At 36.1% G+C, this 13,217-nt stretch overlaps 1 protein-coding gene across 1 annotated transcript in view; it reads right to left on the bottom strand.

Moving 5' to 3' along the window:
- The window catches only part of LOC140233635 (hephaestin-like), a 40,577-nt gene extending 29,319 nt beyond the window's left edge, over positions 1-11,258 (bottom strand). Inside the window, exon 1 of the mRNA XM_072313735.1 lies at positions 11,173-11,258. The gene's annotated coding sequence lies outside the window, so the exon portion shown is untranslated. The remainder of the gene's footprint in view (positions 1-11,172) is intronic.
- Between the last annotated feature and the right edge of the window lie 1,959 nt (positions 11,259-13,217).

Genomic DNA, 13,217 nt, shown 5'->3' with positions numbered 1-13,217 from the left:
ATTAAGAGGTAAAGTTCAAAATGTGACACTGACATAATGTCCTGTGTTATGACTTTTGACTGTCGTTTATCTTTCAATCATTTTCGTCTGCAGTCTTGTTTTTCGTGTGTATTGTTAAAGCAAATGGTTAGGGAATAATGTGTAACGATACAGTTTACGAGAGAAAGTAAAAATATGTCGGCTTAAAGTTGGTTAACCATCAAAATAAAGAATCAACAATATCTGACTAATCTGAATGAAAAATTCATGAAATTGTGTGAACAAAGACGAATTTGATCTTCACATTCTGCGATCCGTCAGCGGGAGGGACGAATTTGAATGACAGTTGACGATTCTGAATGCTATGTCTTCGAAAAACGAATTACAATGACAATTGACGAAATTGAAGTTAGGATTTGCGTTCCACCTGCTTCTCGGGACGAAATTGAATAATAAATCTTTGAAATTGAATGACAAAAGTGCGAAAATGGATGGGAAACCTATATTTCAAAGCAGAAAGAAAGAAAAATAGAACTGAGTATTGAATAATATCTCAGTCTTTGCATTTTTGTTTGTTTTTGTTTGTTTTTGTTTGTTTGTTCGTTCGTTTGTTTGTTTGTTTGTTTGTTTGATTGGTTGTTGTTTTGCTGGTAGCTTCAAAGTCTTTTTGATTTTGCCCCCACCACTATGGATCACAGTAAAACTCTGAACCTTGAACATAATGTTGGTTCCGAAAAATTGTCAGGTCAAGTGACTATAAGATGTTCCTGTCGCTTCGAATAACTTATCCATTTCATGGGGGAATGTTTGTCATTACCTATTTTCCCCGATAGACCAAAACATGAGCATATCCGGGTTAATCGGCTGAGACAGGGGTATTGACAATGATTGATTTCCTTTACAAAATCGACAAAGCATTGACTATAAAGATTAGCTTTTGAGGAGCTGTTTTACCTCACCCGGATATTATGGGACTGTGGGTCTTGTATTCAATGATTAGAGTCAGTTAGGATGCTTTGTATTTGCCAGGCGCTAGAATATATTACTGCTTGCGTATATGAATATAATTTTAAAGCAACCAAAAAACAAACAAAAAAAAACAAACAAATAGCAACAATCAAACGTCATCATACTCTCTTTACCTACTCCGTCCCAACAATTTCCTCTCAAGGTATCACCTGAAACTTTTTGATAAATTTGTTCCCTTTCTCTTTAATGATATTATTTCCATCTTTGCCAATAGGGAAGAATGATAACTGTGGCCGTTTATACCCTGTAGTATTATACGGCGTATTCGTTGTAGTTCTGTTTTTCTTGTTAAGGCCACACAAAAAATCCAACTCAAATTAAAGGCATAATTTCCTATTTGCAGATGAAACAGATATCCAGCATCAAGGTGAGTTAGCGATAGAAACAACCACTGTAAAAATTTGAATCGGTAAAATCGGTGTTAAAGGGATGGTAGAGAAGTGGTGGAGATGAGAATTGGGCTTTTAACTTTTTGCGAAATGCCAAGAAAACACTTATGATGTAGGACAGAGCATACCATTTTAAGAGGAATTCAACGTTTATTTGATGAAAATCGGGTTTGGAATGACTGAACCATCCAAAAACAAAGTAAAACAAAGCGATCGTAAGAAAGTGTGGGTCCCACACTTCATTAGAATCGCTCTTTTTTGGATATCTCAGCCATTTCAAAACCAATTTTCATCAAATAGATATTGAATTCCTCATAGAATTATATGCTCTTTCATATTTCATAAGAGGTTTCTCATTATCTCACCAAATAATGTTAGAAACCTGAAATTAGGTCTCAACCACAACTACGATCCCTTTAAGTATTGTTAAATATACAAAATGTGAACAATAGTTATAATAAAGCTGTTTCCAGACTAAACCGTCTACATGCATGGTTTATTGATCTCCTTGTATTTTAGGCTTTATCGCGAAAATTGTGTAATGATAGGGTGTTTTGTGGTACAACAGACGTACACATAATTATGCATTAAATGTCATATCTCGAAAACTATTTTGATCACTGTTCCCAAAGGTAAACAAAACCTTGCAGGATCATATTTTGAATATCTTATCACGAAAGATGCGGTGAATAAGAAGGGAGAGAATACTGCAACAGGATACTACTGTAAAATACATCTTGAAAGCAATATCACGGTTATCTTATATTGATTGTCGTTCTTCAGGAGGCTTCTTGTAGGAAATTTGGTTTAGATTTTTTATTTGCTGTTTGTGCTTTAACTGGATGACATGAAACTGATCATACTTGACACAAAAAAGTTATAGAATCAATCAATACTGAATTACAAAGAGAGAGGGAGAGAGAATCCGGAGGTTGTCAGATCTACTGTATAAGTAACCGAAATACATATCTCAATATTTCTCTCGACATGATAATCATAGACATTCGACGCGTCGAATGGTGCTTGACAGAAACGACTATCGCCCACTTCAGTCTATAGCCAATGGTAATTATTGACGGCGATTATGTATAGGTAGATCGGAGCAGATCAGACGTAGACGAGGTCAATGAGCTATTCAATACGTCAATCACATTCATCGCCTGCGAGTATTTCAAAAGCCAGTCCTTTTATGGCAGATATTCATAGTCAAAACAACTGACACTAAATCCTACATGAAGATGGAAAATCCCCGATAAGAACAACGACAACAGCAGAAGGAAAATCATCGATTGATAAGTTGTCTAGAAAGTTTTGATACGGGTATGATTTTCACTGTTTTCAACTGTCGAAGAGGTCAAGAGAGATATTGACGCCTGTCTCGATATGAAATAGAGCCACTTGAGTATCCTTATTGGTTGTTTGTTTGTAAGAATTAAAGGAGACCTCCAGATGATTTTCAGATTTTTACATTTGAACAACTGTAAATATAGTTATACTGAGGACAGAGTTTCAGAATTTGTGATAACTGGGATGAAGAATAAGAATATTTTCAAAATTTAGAACAAATTGCAATGAACAAGGATGATGACATGGCAGAGTCACCATAAGAATGCATGAGTTGAGGCTCGAGGAAGCAGAACAAAAGAAGAAGGCATGCACAGATTATACACAGGTGAACTCGCAAGCAAGCGGTATTGTCATGGAATTACACTGCTACATTTCTGAAATATGTGAACCTCCTATGTCATCATCCTTGCTCAGTGTAATTTGTTTAAGGTTTTTCAAACTATTGTTTCTCTGCGCAAGAACCACAATAAATTCCATAAATCTATACACGGAGTTGTCGATTTATGTTCTACATGATGTGAAATTCTGAAAATCGTCTGGAATGTCCCTTTAAAGTTGATCGATATGTGGAACGTCACCTATTTTTGAAACAAAACTCTTTCTCTTGTATCAATAGAGTATGTAAGCATTGTAAGGCCTTCAACGTCTACATACTTCCATCTTTGTTTGCAGCCGTGAAAGGAAGTTTTCTCTCTCTTTTTTTCATTTCATTTTTTCCTTTCATTTTATTTCGTCACAGTACTTATCTCAGCCAGATGGCTGTTTTCCATTCCGTGAATTAAAAATTCCTATACATAGAAAGAATACAATTACATAACTGAAATAAATATAAAACATGCACAAACTTAATTCCTTCATACAATGTATTTATATTTCATACAACGTAGGTTATTACAAAATAGAAGAAAAAATAAGAAAAAATAACATAAACAGAACAAATTAAAAAACGAAACTACAGGATCTGGAGTGAGATCACCTATAGAGACTGATCACCCCATCCGCAGGCCCATACAATACACAGTCATTAAACACATTTCTGATTTTTACCTGTCCCATAAAATCATTGCCCCAAGCCCTTTTACCTCATTTACTAATCCATTCCAAATTCCTACCACCCCCCCCCCCAATATTAAACTTCTTCTTTTTTTTTCAAACTCTGTGTAAACATTTGATAGTAAAAGTCAACATTGTATTAAGTTTTTGTTTTTCTCGCAATAGCTCATTAGCTGATTAGCTGATTAGCTCATAATATATGTACCCCATGATTAGTTTGATTGTTTGGAATTGTTCTTTTTTCTTCACCCTGCATCGAGACTGCTGACCTGCCCTTCGCTCTCTCTACTCCCCCCTCTCTCCCTTCCTCTCTCTCTCCTTCCCTATCCGTATACTCTCTTCTGTGTGTGCACAATGTATGTGGATGCATACATGTGTGTGTACGTGCGTGTGTGTGTGCGTGTGTATGTATGTGTGTGTCTTGTGTGTGTGTGTGTGTGTGTGTGTGTGTATGTGTGTGTATGTGTATGTGTATGTGTATGCAAGCTTGTGTGTATGTGTGTGTGTAGGTGTATGTGTGAAACCGTATGCTTCATGTTACCATCCGATTCGATTGAATGAAAACTGTATACTTCCAATGATCAGCTTGTACGGTATATGTATCGTTGTATTGTGTTATAAAGCCATGTATAATTAATGTAAGTGAGTAATGTAACGTAAGTGAGGGGACTGCACTATACAAGTTTGCTTTTTAGCAGCCCCTCAATTTTCATTTCCATGAAGTTCTTTTAATAACCAATATGTAGTATTATGTTCCAAGATATATAATCATTGAAGTGTATTACCTGTGCATATTGATTGGAAATGAAAATAAAATAACATGGATGTTAGCATGCATGTGTGAAATGAAATGAAATAGCCGGAAGTATCGTCCTCACGTGTCACATAGGGAAACACAAGTCGTGACCTTTTCAATTCTGAAAATGAAAAAAAAAAAATACAGCTTCCGGGAAAGATAACCTGGTGCAGAAATATTATTGAATACATATGGGTTCAACGTTCGTGGTAAATTTATGCAATTCTTGCTTCGGAAACAAAAGAGAAAAGCTGTTAATTTCAATACTCACAGTTCTTTGTTATGTTGTAAAATACCTACATTAAGTATTCAGTACATGAAGAGTTCAGTATACCTGGCCGCATAGGTTTAATTTTCATAAGCAAGTGTTTGTTCGTTGAAGGCCGATTTGTTATGTACATGCAGGTATGTAACAAAGACTAACTATAAGAAAAAAAAATCACACATATCCGGGTTATTTTCTTTGGTATAAACTTTGGCTTCTTTCCCAACCAACAGAAACCCCCGTCACAGCTATACAGAAATGCATATTTCGCTATGAACACTTGATCTATAGTTGGACTCATGCAAAATCAAACAAACTCATGCACACAATTTCATAAGACTCATAGAACTGGCATTAACACCATGACACTGTATACGTAATTCAAGTGTCAAGCCCATAAAATCACGAGTATAAGTAAATTTGCTAGCACTAGCAGCTCCTTTAGCAAGCACATTTTTTTTTCTTAGGCAGGAAACCAACACCACAACGAAAATATCACGAGGGTAAACAAGATATGTGCTTTCTTTTAATAAAGTATGGCGTTGCTGGTACTGTCCGTGTTTCAAATGCACAGAATGAGCTGTGCTCTATATAGTTATGACATTGAGACGTTCGTTGAGAACTTGGAGCATTTCGCTTGAATTTCAAACTGAAGCATATGTAAAGAGATGTTATACTTTCGGTTGAGATGGGGCTTCAGGTTTCAAACGGTTTTCAATGATGATTTTATGAGATAGTGAGAAACCTCTTATAAAATATGAAAGAGCATATAATTCTTAGGGAAATTCAAGTTCAAAAAGATGAATTCAAAAGGACTTTTTTTTAGTGGCTGAGATATCCAAAATAAACTCGATCCTAATAAAAGGTTGGACCCACCTTTTACAAGGATCGTTTTGTTTTACTTTGTTTTTGCATGTTTTCATCAAAGAAACTATGAATTCCTCTGTGAATTATATACATTTTATCATCATTTTGAGCGGTTTCTAAGTATCTTGCTAAAAGTTCTTAAGCTGAATTGTCATATCCCTATGAGCTTTCGTTTTTATTCCATTTATTCATTCACAAATGACTGACATAAACAAATGCGCACCTAGTATTTACTGATACGGTTCAACCATCTTCACAGTATAAGCCAGTTCGGAGTTCCACTTTGCGCATGAGCAGAAACAAGGTCATTCGGACCAACAGGCATGTTGGTTTTTAAATTTACTGGGATAAGCATCTGTCATGTAATGATTATTCATGTAATCCTTATAAATGCCGCTCGCCAGCACATCCACCTGACAGCAAAAGTGGTATTTGGCAATATCAATAGAAAGAGATTGTCAATACATCCAATGTAAAATAATGAAATGGATGCTTTCTCAAGTGTGAATTGACAGATCATTCTGCTCATCTGGTCTACGCAAGTTTATTCTTTGTTTGAACGGGATTGATGAATCCCATAAATTGTTACGTAAAGCTTATGCATTATGTCGCTCTGAAAACGAGTGAAGTGCCCCTAACCAACTGAGAAAAAAGAAAGGTCATTCGTACCAATGTGCCCATGAGCTAACTCCGAACTGGCTTATACTCGGGTCAGATACTGCAAAGCAGAGTGCAACAATAAGACCAGAAACAAGACCTACAACAAAACAACAACAACAACAACAACAACAATAACAAAAATCGATATGTACGGAACCCAGATAATGGGGCCGGATGTGTGTGTCAAAGACCTCGTAATTCGATTATACGACTGGTCATTGTTTCAGGTCAGTACGGGCTGTAGGAGTCACTACACTGAATGCGTCATCATCAATGTATAGGCGCTTGTGCAGCAATGTAAAACATAACAGCGCATTTTGTATACACGCCCTGCTCATGGAATCTTCGAGCCATGTGATGACAATTAGACAGGTGTCGTATCGTCTGTGCTTGTGTGTTTGGGTGTGTGTTTTTCTTTGTACCGTACGATATGTGGACTATGCATGCCTACATAACAGCTACATTGACTTTTCTAAGTGCAAACACACAATCGATTTTTCATGATATAAAACATTTCCAGAAAATATTCCCTTGAATAATGAGGCCCCATTCGTTTCAAGCTTAAGCGCTCACGATGGTGGTCTTTTGCATTCAAGTATATCTGTTATTTACTGAAAACTGATATATACTTTATTCAATGTTTCTGTGCATGTATACTGCTTAGTGCAGTTGCTTGTGTATCGGCGATCTGGTCGTTTTATATCACTGCACTCGTTATTCATTGTCTTTGTGCTTTTGAAATTTATATTCAATTTGTATTTGACTGAATGCGGAAATAAATCCAAATCAAGATAAAAAATGATGAATAAAGAATAAAACCAAAATGGTCCTCAAACTTTAATCTGATATTTCGATGAAATTTGATTGGGGCAACTGATACCTTTGACAAGAAAACTGCAGCGATGGTTTAAAAATTTAGTATGACACCGAATTGCACGACATACAGGAAATATAAAGAGAACTTAACATATTACCTTCATTTTCCCAGCATTATGAAACAACACTTGATTCCCCTCTTGCAGAAATGGGAGGGGGAGGGGGGCAATAGTACTCTATCAGAAAACTTACAATTTTAATAGCATACTTCTAACAAAACTAAACTTGAAGCACTCCGTGTATTAAGTTGAAACTCCCTTTTTTAAATGGTTCAAGTTGACTTGAAAAGCATAAAGCAGAAAAGTTTCATTATACTTGATATAAAGAATGAAAAAATATTAAAAATGTAAGGGAAATTTACTTCAAATAAACATGTGGGTTCAATATGGGAGCTTTACCATATAGTGAATAAATAAATAGGCTACAGTGGATTTAAAAGCCATAACACTTCAGAAAGGAGACCTCCAGATGATTTTTTGGCTTTTGCATTTGAGCATTAGTTTACAGATTGGCTATTTGGGGTGCAGAGTTTCATAATTTATAGTGACTGGGATGAGGGATAAGAATGTTTTAAAATTCTTAACCAATCACAATGAACGAGGATAATAACAGAGCAGCTTCATATGAGAATGCATGATTTTGTGCTCAAATAAGCAGAACAAAAGAAGAAAACATGAATAAATCCTCTAAAAGGAGAACTTGTTTAAGCAGATGGTATATTGTAATGGAATCACACCGCTATATACATTACTGGAATATGTTGGTTTCCTACATCCTCATCCTTGTTAAATTAAGTATCATGTAATGAGTTTTTCAGAGTATTGATTTATCTGCTCAAGGCTTATAATGAATCCCACAAACCTTTACACGGAACTACACGGAACTACATGATGTGAAATTATGCTTATTGTCTGGATGGCCTTTTAACTAGCATTACAAAAAAAAAGAGAGATGCCAATTCCGTTAGTTTTGTGGTGAATTAAAACAAAATGTAAAACTCATAGACCAAGCAAGAGTAAAAAAAAAAAAAAAAAAAAAAAGTGATCTAAATCATAAACTAGCATCATCAATAAACATTTTTACCTATTTATGTGATGGTGGGTGGTCCTATAAAATAAGGTCCCCTTTCATCGAAAGATATAATCGATTATAAATTTTCTTACCACACAGGCTGCCATTGACTTATGATAGAAATCAATTATACAATCAATTATAACTCTTCATAAAACAGGGCCAATTACACGCAAAACAATACATTAAGTCAAACCTAGCTAGCCTGGGACATATCATAGTCCCATGCATTTCTGCAGGGGTGTGGTTGGTGAGCAATAGGTGTTTATCAGTGTTAACTAGTGTGTATCAATGTTCATGAGTAATTTTCCGGCATATTCAAGTCAAAGTACATAATACAGCTGGAGCTTCTGTGAGTTTGGTGTCACATAGGTTTGCAAACTATTAGCCAGTACGTTTTAGTGCTCTTTTGGGGATATTTGGATTTTATTGATAGAACAAAAGGAAACTGCGTGAAATACAAAGTGCATCCCCATCTGCTGAAATATTTTGAAGCAAGAAAAATTGGACACTTTCCAATCCAACACTATATTACTGGCTGGGAGTGGTGCGAACTTTACAAGAAAAAATATATTTCCTGGTGTTTTAAACTTAATGACACTTTACCACTGCACGTTGAAACTCATTATACTTTCTGATCACTAAACTTGTAGGCTTTATGAAAATCAGGAAGATATACGACAAATTCTAGAAGTGTCCACCTCTCTATTACTATTCTTATTGTTGTTGTTATCATTTTGAGAGAGAGAGAGAGAGAGAGAGATTGCTAGAAAGCGCAGCATTTTCCTTTTTTATTTTCAAATTGATATGTTTTTGCCAACCTTTTGTCAACTTTTTTTTTTCCATTTACTATCTTTTGTTAGTTTTGGTGTTTAATGTTCTTTTATTCAATATTTTGGGAATCTTAGTAAGCATAAGGACCATTACGCAAAGATAGAGAAATCAACCATATATTGCTGCTTCTCAACATTCCCACTACAAATATTTTAAAATTCTGTGGCCATTGTCCATAAACGCAGCGACGACAAGTTTAAAAGAATTAAAGTTCCAACTCTTCCTCTTGATTTCGTTCATTCATTCATTCATTTTCATTTCAAATAAGAACATAAATACGATATGATATTCATATATATATATATATATATATTTGTAAAAACACATATATGCAGAGTTAAAATATCAAAAGGAAAACATTTTGAATGAAAATGTCATTGGTATTAAAGTATAATAGAATTCAAAAGGATCTACGATACATTGCGAATTTCTGCACAGCCTTTAATTTCCTCTTTTTTATTTCCTTTTCTGTATTTTTCAAATCGAAGTGTGTGTTCGAAGGTGCACCATTGTTGCCCAGTCTTCTGGAAGTATATAGATATCATTACGAAGAGTGAAGAAAATTCGTGATCTAGCTACTTAATTGACACTGTGTCTTAATCCTCCTCTCATAATCTTCGTGCCGATGACATTGGAATAGATTAAAGGACTCAGGTGGGTCTCAAACCCCGATTTACAAGCCAAAAAGTCCCCATCTTTGCGGTAGCGATTTAACAGAACAGTCCTCCGTAGACATGACATGACACATGCTCCTCTATTACCCATCTGCCTCATCGCGGGGGCGAGAAGGTTGTTATTTTTGTTTTTATTTTTTTTTTCAACGATGACAATCCTACACTGTGATTGGAGCAGAGAAAAAAAAGAGTGAGCTGAAATCAGACTGTGCAACAAATATTTGAAGCAGTCGTAATTACTTATTGCTAAAGTCTGTGGAGTGGAGAGGAATTATGCAAACTCCTTTCGACCCGTTTTTCTTTATCAAGTCTGTGTGTTGCTTCCCACGAATAACGTTTTACTGTCTCTAATGCTCACGGACACAGACATACACAAACATTTAGCCACGAAAGGTAATCTCAATCTAAATTCTGCCTTATGGCTTGCCTATTGTGCTGCCTTTGAATTTATTCTCTCTCAAGAAATCCGTTCATTACTTAAAAGAAGAGGAAAAAGCAGAAAATAGAGCAAAAAAAATGGAGTCAGCTAACAAATACAGGACTAAAAAAGAGAAAACACTTCGCTCTAAAACCAAAAGCATGCCTTATACATATCTTCTACATATGCATAAATTTCATATTTTAACCTATGGGCGACGTATTTTGGCACTTGCTACAACTTGTCCGCCAATTTAGAAATAAAAATGTCAAGGAGAATACCTCCCCGCAAAAATGAAAACTAAAGAAAAGAAATATTGATAAAGTTCGGGACTGGTTTCCCACGAACATTGTTATGATTCCCCTTCGTATGAAGTGCGGGCAAGATTATCACACCATATTGTAGAACCTCCAGACGAACAGAATTGTATGAGAAGTTTGTGCACTATCAAAATTTGTGTACTTATGAAACAGGGTCAAAAAAGCCACCAACTGCACCATTTTATTCATCTGCTTCTGTTTTACTAATAACAACCAACTTTGATATTTCGTGGAATTTATCTATACGAAGTAGAGTTTAGAGCACTTATCATAATTATCTATTCAAATCAAAACAGACAGATGCTTTCTCTGAATCGGAATAATGGCGTAGATAAATGCTTCACATCTGAGCACTCTTTACACAATATCATAGTAAATTTAAACTCGTGCAAAAGTGCAAAAACGCATTAAAAATTTTGGAGTCTATGAAATAGCAGAAAACATGAAACTCATTCCACAATAGATATTAGCGTTTGTTTGTTTGTTTAATTGAGAATGTTACCCTGAAAGTGAAAATAAAGTGACGTTTATTGCAAGTGACAGGCCTCACACAGATACGTGCACAGGGATAATACTTGATCCCAAAACACTCACCCGGGATGAATCAGCAACGGCAAATGGGAGTCGATGATGTGCGGTTCGAGAGACAGATGCGGTTAAGGTGCAATCGCCACCGCGACCTGGTACAGACTAACGCTGTCTTCCGCCTACTAGCCTTCTTAGCCGGATGCGTTAAGTCTGAGCACTTCAATGAGCTGGCATCGGCACCGTCGTTTTTTGTTTTGTTTTGTTTTGTTTTGTTTTGTTTTTTATTATCATTATTATTATTTTTTTTTTTTTTTGGGGGGGGGGGGGGCAAGAATTTTACGGTGTCCATGCCAGGATGCGTAGTCTATCATCCAGTCTTTTCGAATATTTTCTTCCACTTTATATCCCTGCTCACTATTAAACTGTATTACTATGTCCAACGTCAATCTGTTGTAGGCAATATAAGAGAAGCCCTTTGTATGGGATTGCTAAATGGGGAGAAGATTTCAACAATGAAACACTTATTGAAAACGAGACATGAAAACTCGTCACATTGAGGACGAGTTAGGTGATACGCTTGTGGTCATCAGATGACAGTCATCTGTGATCGACAAAGAAAAGAATGTGATATAGGCACCTTGAAGTTATATTGAGCGTGCATGCGAAACTGTTTCTGTAACCACTCGGGCACGGGTCATCCACGTAAATGGTAAGACAAAAAAACAACAACAATGTATAGATATAACAGGGGGAAAGTCAATGCCCACTCAACTGACGTGGCCGTGTGAACATCTATTGCATTGCTAGACGGAAAAGCGGCCTTGTAACGACTGAGGTCGCTATGCCATTTCTGTCAACTTGGGAAAAATACGTACCGCAGATATAAAACCTATAATCGGCTGGTTTTGATACGTTGCCTTTAATCACAATTTTCAGTGTAATGACGTCATCAAATTACAAAACAATGACATCGTCTTGAAAGACAATTGTTCAAAGTACAACACCTCAGTCGTCGTCATTACATACTATGATCGGTTTGACAAAGTCAACCTGCAAAATGTTGCTGCAGTCGAAGCAATGTGGTCTCCAACACACAAAAAAGAGGGATATGGCGTGTGTGTGTGTGTCTGTGTGTGTGTATAGGTGCGTTTATATACGAACGTGATTTCTACATGGACGAATATATAATACAAATTGAAGAAAAAAAAGTAAAATAAAAAAAAAAATGTTTCGTGATCTTGTGGGGTTCGAACCCGCAACCTCACGTCTCTGAGACGGCGCCTTTAACCACTCGGCCATACGTCTCGACGAGAAAATATGGGGAACGTAAACTTATGTATGTGAAAGATATATGAGGAATCGTTTTGTCCACATTCCATTTTCATTTTCAGTTTTTAGCTGTCAAACTGATGAGGAGATTTCAAAGAATAAAATGCATGATTACTGCAGCTTATTGTCTCAGCTACAACATACTAAAGTTTCAGAGGAAATGAAGCAAAATCAGCTGAGATAAAGGTGCTTAAGCGTTGTCAAGTCAATGCACATTAAAAAAAAATCACCTCCCATGGACATAACACGTAAACTTGTCTGATTTTGAGTCTTTACCTTTAATAACAATTTGAAGTATGATGGTAAGTCTTCTCGAACCAAGAGTGGGAACTGAAGCTTCTACGTGAAAGATGAATCATGACGATCACCCGTGACCGACACATCTTCAAAGGGATCAGTTATTAGAAGTGGAAGCCCTCGTGCCAACATTATTGTCTCAGCAATTCCAAAGCAATGATACCCTTACATTTAGGTATACCATAATTTCCCTCTGAAATGATTGGTATCTTTCATGTACAATTGCTTGCCTTGTCCATAAACTTTGCTTTACAAACTTTCAATGAAAGGTGTCATAACATAATTCTGTAACTCCATTAGCAGTGATTGACTACATAAAATAATAAAGATATATATATCAAATTGAACGCTTAGCGCGTATAACTAAGGGGGATTTTAGCCTGATGCTGTGTTATTCACTGCTCAGATACCAACAACACTCATTACCTACGGCTACGTATAGAGAAACAGCCATGACTAAAATAAGGTTTTGCTTTTCTTTGGCA

This window comes from Diadema setosum, chromosome 10 (genome assembly GCF_964275005.1).
Source record: "Diadema setosum chromosome 10, eeDiaSeto1, whole genome shotgun sequence".
Taxonomy (NCBI): Eukaryota; Metazoa; Echinodermata; class Echinoidea; order Diadematoida; family Diadematidae; genus Diadema; species Diadema setosum.
This window is presented reverse-complemented; position numbering and strand designations above follow the sequence as displayed.